At 49.6% G+C, this 10,049-nt stretch overlaps 1 protein-coding gene across 1 annotated transcript in view; it reads left to right on the plus strand.

Moving 5' to 3' along the window:
• The window catches only part of SOX13 (SRY (sex determining region Y)-box 13), a 54,949-nt gene that overhangs the window by 29,784 nt on the left and 15,116 nt on the right, over positions 1-10,049 (plus strand). The window lies entirely within an intron of this gene.

Consider the following 10,049-nt stretch of genomic DNA (forward strand, 5'->3'; position numbering starts at 1 on the left):
AAAAAAAAAAAAAAAAAAAGATAGAGAAACTGAAACTTCCTCATGGTCACACATCTAGTGGTATGTAACAGAGCCAGTCTTCAGACACAGGTCCATGTGATAAAGTCCTTTTTCCATTAGCCACACCAGGATGCTTCCCAGCAATGCTGGGTCATCACACCCACCCACCTGCCTCCAGAAGAGTTGGGCTGGCTGGGGAGGAGAATAGGGTGCCAGTCCTTCTCCCCCTTGCCCTTGGGGGTAGGGAGGGAGAGGGACTCCTTCCTCCTTTAGGGCTCTTTCTCCTTACCTCCTTCCCTGAACATATATTCTGTACCAGATTCTATAATTATACCTTATCTCTTACTCACAAAATAGTTCCTGGAATCTCTCTTTTACACATGAAGAAATGGAAGTTTTGAGAGGTGAAGTCTTTTCCCTAAGTTGCCAGAGCTGCCTGGGTTTCTTTTTTTTTTTTCTTTTTTTTTGAGACGAAGTCTTGCTCGGTCGCCCAGGCTGGGGTGCAGTGGCCGGATCTCAGCTCACTGCAAGCTCCGCCTCCCGGGTTCACGCCATTCTCCTGCCTCAGCCTCCCAAGTAGCTGGGACTACAGGCGCCCGCCACCTCGCCCAGCTAGTTTTTTGTATTTTTAGTAGAGACGGGGTTTCACCGTGTTAGCCAGGATGGTCTCGATCTCCTGACCTCGTGATCCGCCTGTCTCGGCCTCCCAAAGTGCTGGGATTACAGGCTTGAGTCACCGCGCCTGGCCGCCTGGGTTTCTTTTGATTCGGTTTTCCTTGGCCATGACTCAAGTCAAAAACAACTGCAATCCTATAAGAGGTGAAGACAGTGGCCATTCTATCTTTGCTGGACCAGAGCCTGTTATTTCGCGCTGAGGAGAGTGGCCAGGGCATCAGCGGATAAATGAAAGGATGTGGATTTAGACATCAGTGAGGCCTGAGTTCAAATGCTACTTCTACTGGGCCCTGAGTAGGACGTTCCAGCCCCCTGAGCCTTAGTCTTTGTAGTGTTCTTTTGAGGATTAAGCAGGGATGTGAATGAAGAGCCTTTCACTTAGTGTTTGCAGCCAAGTAAGTGCTGTTCCACTGCATGCTTGCTTTTTGCCTCCCATTCCTTTGGTCAATATTCAGGGCTATCCCCCAAGGGGCCTTTGACATGGCCAGTCAGCCTCAGCTGCACAATTTCTGCATCTCCTGGCCCTAGGATGAGCACTGTCCCCGCAGGAAGCCAGAGGTGCTCACGTGTCCAGGACACAGGCTTGGCCTTGCCATTGGGAGACAAGGATGAGGCCTGCCCCTGCCTTCTAGCACTGTTGGGGTGCAGGAGAACCTGGAGACAGGCTTGGGTCCTAGAGGCAGGAAGGCCTCCAGAGAACGGCCTCCTGGAGACACTGTTGACCTCTTTTCAGTTTGGGCCTTCTGGAGGCCCACATCACACTGGGAGCCCCAGCGGCGCTTTCAAGTGGTCCCATCTGTCTCTTTCTTGACCCACTCACTGGGTTGGGAGAAGACTCAGGTGCCTCCAAGGCCCGAGGACCAGGTGGGAACATCACAGCTACAGTGTCTCCCTGGCCACTGCTTTTCTTTGTGCCCTTGGGCCAGGGTCAGCTGAGTCACGGCAGCCACAGAAGCTCAGGCTGGACTGTGATTCTGTCCCTGAGGCGCTGCGGGGAAGCACCTCTTCTCCCATGCTTGGGAGTTTACCCAGTCTCTGTCTGGTGTTGGTCGCTCTACCAGGTGAATGCCACCCTGGCCACCCTGGAAACAGCCGAGGGAGTGTTGGCTGTGGCCCCCCTGAGCTGGGCTAGACCAGACTGGCCGCGCCCTGGATCTGATCCCCCCCAGGGCCTACAGAGGCTGGAAGGGGAGAGAGGGACTCTTAGGAAAGCTTTGTCCCAAGCCTGCAGCCAGTCCAGCTCCCAGCTCTGAGTAAACATTAGAGATAGGATCGGGTGTAGCCAGGAAGGGTGGCAGGGTGTGGTCTGTGAGAAGAATGGCAGGATGTGGCACCGGGGCACTGTTCTGGGCACCCACGCCTTGGGCTATTGTTTAGGGCAGCCTGAGGTTCTCAGCTCTCTGGAGGCTTTCAGAGGAAGTGGCATTCCCCTGGGACTCAAGCCCTGCCCCACCCCTGCTGCATGGATTTCTTTCCCTGGTGATGCCCCTTGGCACCACCCACTCAGGGCAAGCTTGGGAGTGGGAGCCAGCAGTGGAGGGGGCTTAGTGTGTGCCCAGCGGGGAAGTGTAGCCATTGGCCCTCTCAGAGGGTCTGCCTGTCTGTTCAGGCTTCCTGTAGCCCAGCGTCTGAGTCACCCGTCATGCTACGATGACTGGAATTTATCTTTATCTTCATCTAGATATTTTTTTGTGGGGGGGAAGACTGTCGTTGTGGAGGGAGGAAGGGCTGACAGTAAAAACTCCTCTGATTCCAATCCAACAGGGTCGGTGGTTGACTGGTTAGAAGAGGAAGTGGCTGGTGATTTGTTTTGGGCAGAAAGGGGCTAGGTGTGTGTGCACCTGTGGGTTGGTGGGGGTCAGAGGGGCCGTGACGGGGCTGGTTGTGGGGAGGAGAAAGGAAGAGGATCGGCACCTACAGCGGGCTTTGTCATATAAGGGCCATGCTTTGAGCCACTGTCCCTCCTTGGAGGCGGGTGCCTCTCTGTACCTTGTCCCAGGTGCTGGATTTGGGGGCCCCAGGGCCTGGCAGGCACCAGCTGAGACTCAAGGCTCTGCGTGTCAAGGGTGAAGATGGCTGGAGCCTTCTCCTTAGAGGTCTTCACTTCTTAAGGATGCTCACTTGGGTGAGATAAGACCAAGGAGGAAGAAGAACAGAAGAGAGATTGTGAGGTGGGTTCCTGAGAAGGAAGGGAGGGCAGAGCGGAGATGCTGCTCAGCACCCCAGCTGGCGACGGCCTCTGACTCTACACAGTCTTTTTTTGTTTGTTTGTTTGTTTGTTTTTGAGACAGAGTCTCACTCAGTCACCCAGGCTGGAGTGCAGCAGTGCGATCTCGGCTCACCGCAACCTCCGCCTCCTGGGTTCGAGCTATTCTCCTGCCTCAGCCTCCTGAGTAGCTGGGATTACAGGCGTGCACCACCATGCCTGGCTAATTTTTGTATTTTTGGTGCAGATGGGGTTTCACCATGTTGGCCAGGCTGGTCTTGAACTCCCGAACTCAGGTGATCCACCCGCCTCAGCCTCCCAAAGTGCTGGGATTACAGGTATGAGCCACCGCGCCTGGCCATTCTATATAGTCTTGAAGCAGTGCTGCCCAAAAAGCTGTGTGAACTCGACATCTCGTGACCTCAGTTTCTCTGTTTGTAAAATGTGTTAAGATTGGGCAAGAGAAGAAACCGGGCACACAGGAGCACTTCCATCCGAGTGAGGGGCTGATGGGCTACCCTATGCACTTGTGGCCTCTGACCACAAGGCATCAGACTAGGGTGGAAACTGAGGGAGCCCAGTAATGCCTGCATCCTGTGGACCCAGGGTTCTCTGGCTTCTGGGCATTTTGGGACAGCGGAGTTTGAGGTTACTGACCTTAAAACCTCCTGCGGAGCCACATGGAAAATCACTGAAGCAAGGAGCGTGCTGTGTAACAAAGGAGTAAAGGAACTTGAGGGATTATTTTAGTTTCTGGAAAGTCTAAAGGGAGACTTAAGGGCGGACTCCAACGGGGTCTTTAAATCTAAAAAGTATGGAAAATGTTTCTTATCTGACCCAAGGTAAAAAGAAAAGGAAATGGACTCGCTTTGCTGCTTGGGGTATTTAGGTAACTCACAGGAAGAACTTAGACCCAAGGAAGAGACAGCAGAGGATAATTGGGTGTGGGAGAAAAGCCTGAGAGAGCAGGAGCTGTCTAATAGTCCTGACAGTATCCATCACCTGTTAAGCATCCAGACCTGCTTTGTGCTGTGCTGCTGAACTCTTTGTCACTCTCTTGTCATTCTAAGAATATTTATTGAGCACCTACTGTGTTTCAGGCACTGTGCTAGGCTCTGGAGCCACAATGATGAGCAGAAACAGGTACATTTTTGGCTACTGGGTGAATCCAAAATAATTTTTTTTTTTTTTTTTGAGACGGAGTGTTCGCTGTTGTTGCCCAGGCTGGAGTGCAGTGTCATGATCTCAACTGACTGCAACTTCTGCTTCACAGGTTCAAGTGATTCTCCTGCCTCAGCCTCCCAAGTACCTGGGATTACACACCTGGCTAATTTTGTGTTTTTACTAGAGTCAGGGTTTCACCATGTTGGTCAAGCTGATCTCAAACTCCTGACCTCAGATGATCTGCCTGCCTCGGCTTCCCAAAGTGCTGGGATTACAGCTGTGAGCCACCGTGCCCGGCAACTCCAAAATAAAGTGTGTAAAGGTATCATTACCAACTGTGACAAATACTTTTAAGGTCAAGTTCAAAATGCCATGAGAATGTAAAATAGGCACTCTGATAGGGTCTGGTGTTGTCAACAGAAGATTCATCTCTCCGTGTTGAGTTTCTTATTCCCATTTTACTGAGGAGGAAATGGGCACAGAGAAGTTAAGTTACTTGCCCAAAGTTGCACAGCAATGATTGGTCAGAGTTGGGATTCAAAGGTACCCAAGTCTGTCTGACTCTAGAGTCTTTTCTCTCAACCACTTGACTCTCAGAACATCTTGGACTGCACACAACTTATAGATAGATATTCACCCTGTATTATTTAATCTTCATGGATACCAGTGAGATATGGGTTATTGTGCTCATTGTAAGGATGAGGAGACAGGCTAAGGGAGGTTAATTAACTTGACTAGGTTCACACATGTTAGCCTGTGGCAGGGCAGGAATTTAAACCCAGGTTGTTGGATTCAAACCCGGTGGGTCTTCCAAGTTGTCCCCTGACTCCCTCCAGCACCCTTGTTTTATACACACAGCTTGCAGGGGTGAAACAGACTGTGCAGAGACCCCCAGCTGCAGAGTGACAGAGCAGTGACCACATAACGACCCCTCTCTTTCCATCTCGCTCCCTTTCCTCCCTTATCTAGTTGATCATGGGACCGTCACTCCCCTCTCTGGGATGGTTAGGGTCTGGAGCCTGGCACTGATGCTCTTCACAGAGACACCTGCGTCTCTCTGGGCCATGGCAGGCTGGGGCTTGGTTCCCTTAAGACCAGACAGGGCAGGGAAAGGAGCTGCTCTTCTCAAGCAGACCTGTGTTTGGGGAGGGGGAGAGGGAGGTAAAAGAGGCACCCAGGGACACTCTCCCCGAAAGGTGAGACCCAGAGATGCTCTCCAGCGGGGGCAGGGTGGCACTGCGCCTGGGCTGTTGCCTTTTCACAGACAAGTGGGCCCAGAGGATACCAACTAAGGGCCAGTGCCCAACACCTGCCATTGAGCCAGACACCTGTGAGGATGGAAGGGCCCTTGTCTGGGCAGGGTTATCTGGTGGGCACCAAGCCCTAGTGAACAGACTGACACCTCTAAGCCGGCTTGGCTGGTCACCAGGAGCCATTGTCTTTGTGCTGGAGGCCAGGGTAGGCTGCTGAGAGGGCCAGGAGACAGGCTCCTTAATATAAGGGTGATCCATGGTGCCTGGCTGGAGGGACCGTTTAGGCTAAGTGTGTGTAAAAGCTCAAAGGGAGGAGATGTCCTAGTGTAGCACTGTCCAACAGAAATATAATGGGAACTGCATGTGTAATATTTGCTGGTAGCTACATAAAAAAGTAAAGAAAGAAATAGGTGAAATGAATTTTAGTGATATATTTTATCTAACCCAACTTATCCAAAAAGAATTTCAACTTGTAATCAGTAACCATTATTAATGAGCTATGTTACATTCTATTCTGTGTACTAAGCCTTCGAAACCTGGGGTGGGTTTGATGCTTACAGCACATTTCCGTTGGGACTGGCTGCATTATAAGTGCTTAGTAGCCACATGTGGCAAGTGGCTGCAATCTTGGGCCGCGCAGTCCTAGGGTTAATTAGGACAGATGATGGCCTCCTTTGCCTCCACCATCAGCTCCAGGGATGGATGGTTGTTCACCATCCCCAACTGGGGAGACCTTGGACTTCTGTGTCCTGCTCATCTGACCATGCTCCCGGAGGCTGCGGCTGCTGCTGGGATTTCTGGGCTGCAGCAGGAAGGCTTTGAGGTAGGAGCTGGAAGCCCCTGAAGTTGGGACAGAATGAAGGAGAGACCCTTAGGACCCAAGTCTGGAGTGAGGAGGGACCCGGTGGCCGGCCTGTGCCCACGGTGGGTGTGAGTGAGGTGGTGCAGAGCTCACGGATCAGAGGCCCACAGGCCCGCATTGTGCGCCTGTCACACTTCCTTTGGCTTTATTGCTTTTGTCCAACACCCTATTGTCTGGCTTCCTTTTGTCCCCCATTCAGTGCTGCTGCCTTTTATTTTCCAGCCAGCCTGGTTGTTTTCATTTCTTTTGTCTGAAGTTCCTGAGAGGAAGGTTTTATTTTCAGCGGTTTGATTAATTCACAGCTTGAGCCCAGGGTTTGTTTGTTATGTAATTGCTGCCTTCGGCTTCAGGATAAAACCCCCTCCCCGACTGCGCCCACTCCCACTTCTCACCCCCCTGCTCTCGGCCTGGCTCTGAGCCCCTCCTGGTGCCCGGATGGGCTGAGCCGCCTGCTTCCTGGACGCTCTCCAGGCCCCTGGGCTGCAGGAGGGGACCCCAGGGCGAGCTGGGCTGGGCTCTCTTCTCTACTCTGCATCTAGGTGGGATGGGGCCTTTCTCCTTATGGTCAGGGAGGCCCCTCTCTGCAGTGCCCTGTCCTGGGACCCAGCCCCTGGGGAACCCTACACTTTGAAAGTGGGTGAGCAGGAGAGTCTGATCTGATCGGCAAGGTGAAATCAAATCAAATACACATGCACTCATGCGCTGCCTTCCCACCAATGTCTCCGTCAACGACCGAGCACATGTAGGACGGTGGTCCTGCAAGATTCTACTACTGTATCTTTGCTGTAGCTTTTCTATATTTGGATGTTTGGATACACAAATATTTAACCATTGCATTACAATTGCCTACAGTATTCAGTACAGTAACATGCTGTACAGGTTTGTAGCCTGGGAGCAATAGGCTATACCATCTAGCCGAGGTGTGGAGTAGGCTGTACCGTCTAGGTTTGTGTAAACTTACTCTGTGAGGTTTGAATAACAAAGAAATTGCCTGGTGATGCATTTCTCAGAACATGTTTATGCTATTAAGTGATGTAGGACTGTATAGTCATCCCACTGTATCTGAAATGGTTGGTTCCAGGACCTCCAAAGGTACCAAATTGTGCTGATGTTCAAGTCCCTGATATAGAATGGCATAGTATTTGCATATAACTTATGTGCATCCGTGTATACCTTTTTTATTTATTGTTATTATTATTATCATTATTATTATTTTTGAGACAAGAGTTTCACTCTTTTTGCCCAGGCTGGAGTGCAATGGTGCCATCTCTGCTCACCACAACCTCCGCCTCCCAGGTTCAAGCAATACTCCTGCCTCAGCCTCCTGAGTAGCTGGGATTACAGGCATGCGCCACCATGCCCGGCTAATTTTGTATTTTTAGTAGAGACGGGGTTTCTCCATGCTGGTCAGGCTGGTCTTGAGCTCCCGACTTCAGGTGCTCCACCCACCTCGGCCTCCCAAAGTGCTGGAATTACAGGCATGAACCAACACGTCCAGCCAGTTGTTATTATTTTTGAGATAGGGTCTTGCTCTGTCACCCTGAGTGGAGTACGGTGGCTTAATCTTGGCAGCTTCAAACTGCTGGCCTCAAGGGAATCCTCCAGCCTCAGGCTCCTGAGTAGCTAGGACTACAGGCGCATGCCACCATGCCCAGCTAAATTTCGTATTCTTTTGTAGAGACAGGGTCTTGCTATGTTGCTCAGGCTCATGGGCAGCATAGCAAGACCCTGTCTCTACAAAAAAAATACAATACTCCTGGCCTCAAGCAGTCCTCCCACCTCAGCCTCTCGAAGTGTTGCGATTACAGGCATGAGCCCCTGTGCCTCTAGATTATTTATAATACCTAATATAATGTAAATCGTATGTAAATAGTTTTTGCACTGTATTGTCTAGGGAATAATGACAAGTCTACATGTTCAGTACAGATGAAATTTCTTTTTTAAATATTTTCGATCTGAGGTTGGTTGAGTCCACGGATGTGGAACCTATGATACAGAGGACTGATTGTATATATTTTATTCAATTATAATATTTACTTATTTAAAATACTCTATATGTACTGTATTATATACAATACATGTTTCATAATACATAACATTTTACAGAGTTGATGCAATCTATCCAAATGCATCCATACATAGTTGATGCAATATGTAAATACCGTACTGCGCCTGGGATGTTTAAGGAATTTTTTACTGTAGGGATATTTTTACTATATCTGATTTTAGCCTTACATACCTCCCCTAAACATCTAATCACCATGCAAAAAAAAAAAATGAAAAAAATTATTTAACAGTGCTTTTCTAACTCGTGCATATCAAAGTCACCTGGAGGGCCTAACTCCCAGAGATTCTGATTTGTGGGCAGGACCCATGGCTTTGCCTCTCAAGCCCCCAAGACATACTGAAGCTGCTGGTCCTTATACTGTATTCCAACTAGTAGTGGTTTAACAAACACCAGATCACGTGATGGTATTTGGAAATGTGATACACAAGAAAACAACGAAACACCAGATCCGTGCTTACTGGTGCCACGAACTGTTCTAAGTACCATATAAATATCAACTCCTAGTTCTCACGGCCGCCCTGTAGAGTAGGGACTCTTACTATGCTCATTTTACAGGTGAGGAAACTTGAAGTACAGAGCAGCTAAGCAACTTGCCTTAGGTCACTGGGCTAGTCAGTAGCTGAGGCAGGACCCACGCGTAGCTGGAACCTGCTGTGTGTTCCCACTAGAATCCAGAGCGCGTCTCTGGATGCGTGCCCAGTGACTTTGGAGGATAGGCATCTGCTGCTCCGCCCAAGCCTGGCATGACCCCTGGAAACCACTCCCTGAGATGCTACGATTGCTCAGCTCCTCAGATGTCCCAGGCAGTGATGTGACAGGAAAGGAACAGCAGGTGCAGAGTCTCAAGAGGGTCTGCTAGGTACACCAGCTGCTTAAAGTAGGAACTACAAACTCAAATGCCTGTGGTGGCCATACTCGAAATGAGAGATTCTAGCTAGATATTGGAAAATATTTTTCGTAAAGCCAATCATCTCAGTCTGTTATTCCCCCCGTCCACCCCCGCCCTTTTTTTTTTTTAATTTAAAGAGATGGGAGTCTCACTAGGTTGTCCAGACTGTCTTCAAACACCTGACCTCAAGTGATGCCCCTTCCTCAGCCTCTTGAGTAACTGGGATTACAGGCATGAACTACCATACCTGGCTATTTCCCCCCTTTTGATAGATGCATGAAGTAAGAAATCATTTACTTTTACCTTGTCTCCACTGTAAGAAGAAGACTATATGTCTTATATATAGAAGACTATATGTCTTATATAGTTAATACTTGGTTTCCTTTTTGGGGAGTAATAGGACCGTAGGGGCTAAGGTAGACTGGCCTGTCCATAAGAAATACCCATTACTCAATTCCAGCCAATATTTGCCACAACGACAATTGAGCTAGAAGTTCAAATTTAGATTTTATGTGCTATCTTTTGACTTTTAAGTTTTGGTAAACTAATTATAAAAATGCATTTGTAGGCTGGGCGTGGTGGCTTACACGCCTGTAATTCCAGCACTTTGGGAGGCCGAAGTGGGCAGATCACCTGAGGTCAGAAGTTGGAGACCAGCTTGGCCAACATGGCAAAACCCCATATCTACTAAAAACACAAATATTAGTTGGGGGTGGTGGTGCGTGGTAATTCCAGCTACTCGGGAGGCTGAGGAAGGAGAATCACTTGAACCCAGGAGGCAGAGGTTGCAGTGAGCCGAGATCGTACCCCTGCACTCCAGACTGGGTGAGACTCCGTCTCGCGAGTGGGGGCGGGAAAGCATTTATATACATACAAACACACACAGACAGATTCTCTCTCTCTCTCTCTCTCTCTCTCTCTCTCTCTCTCTC

Source organism: Colobus angolensis, unplaced genomic scaffold, assembly GCF_000951035.1.
Source record: "Colobus angolensis palliatus isolate OR3802 unplaced genomic scaffold, Cang.pa_1.0 Scaffold91, whole genome shotgun sequence".
Lineage (NCBI taxonomy): Eukaryota > Metazoa > Chordata > Mammalia > Primates > Cercopithecidae > Colobus > Colobus angolensis.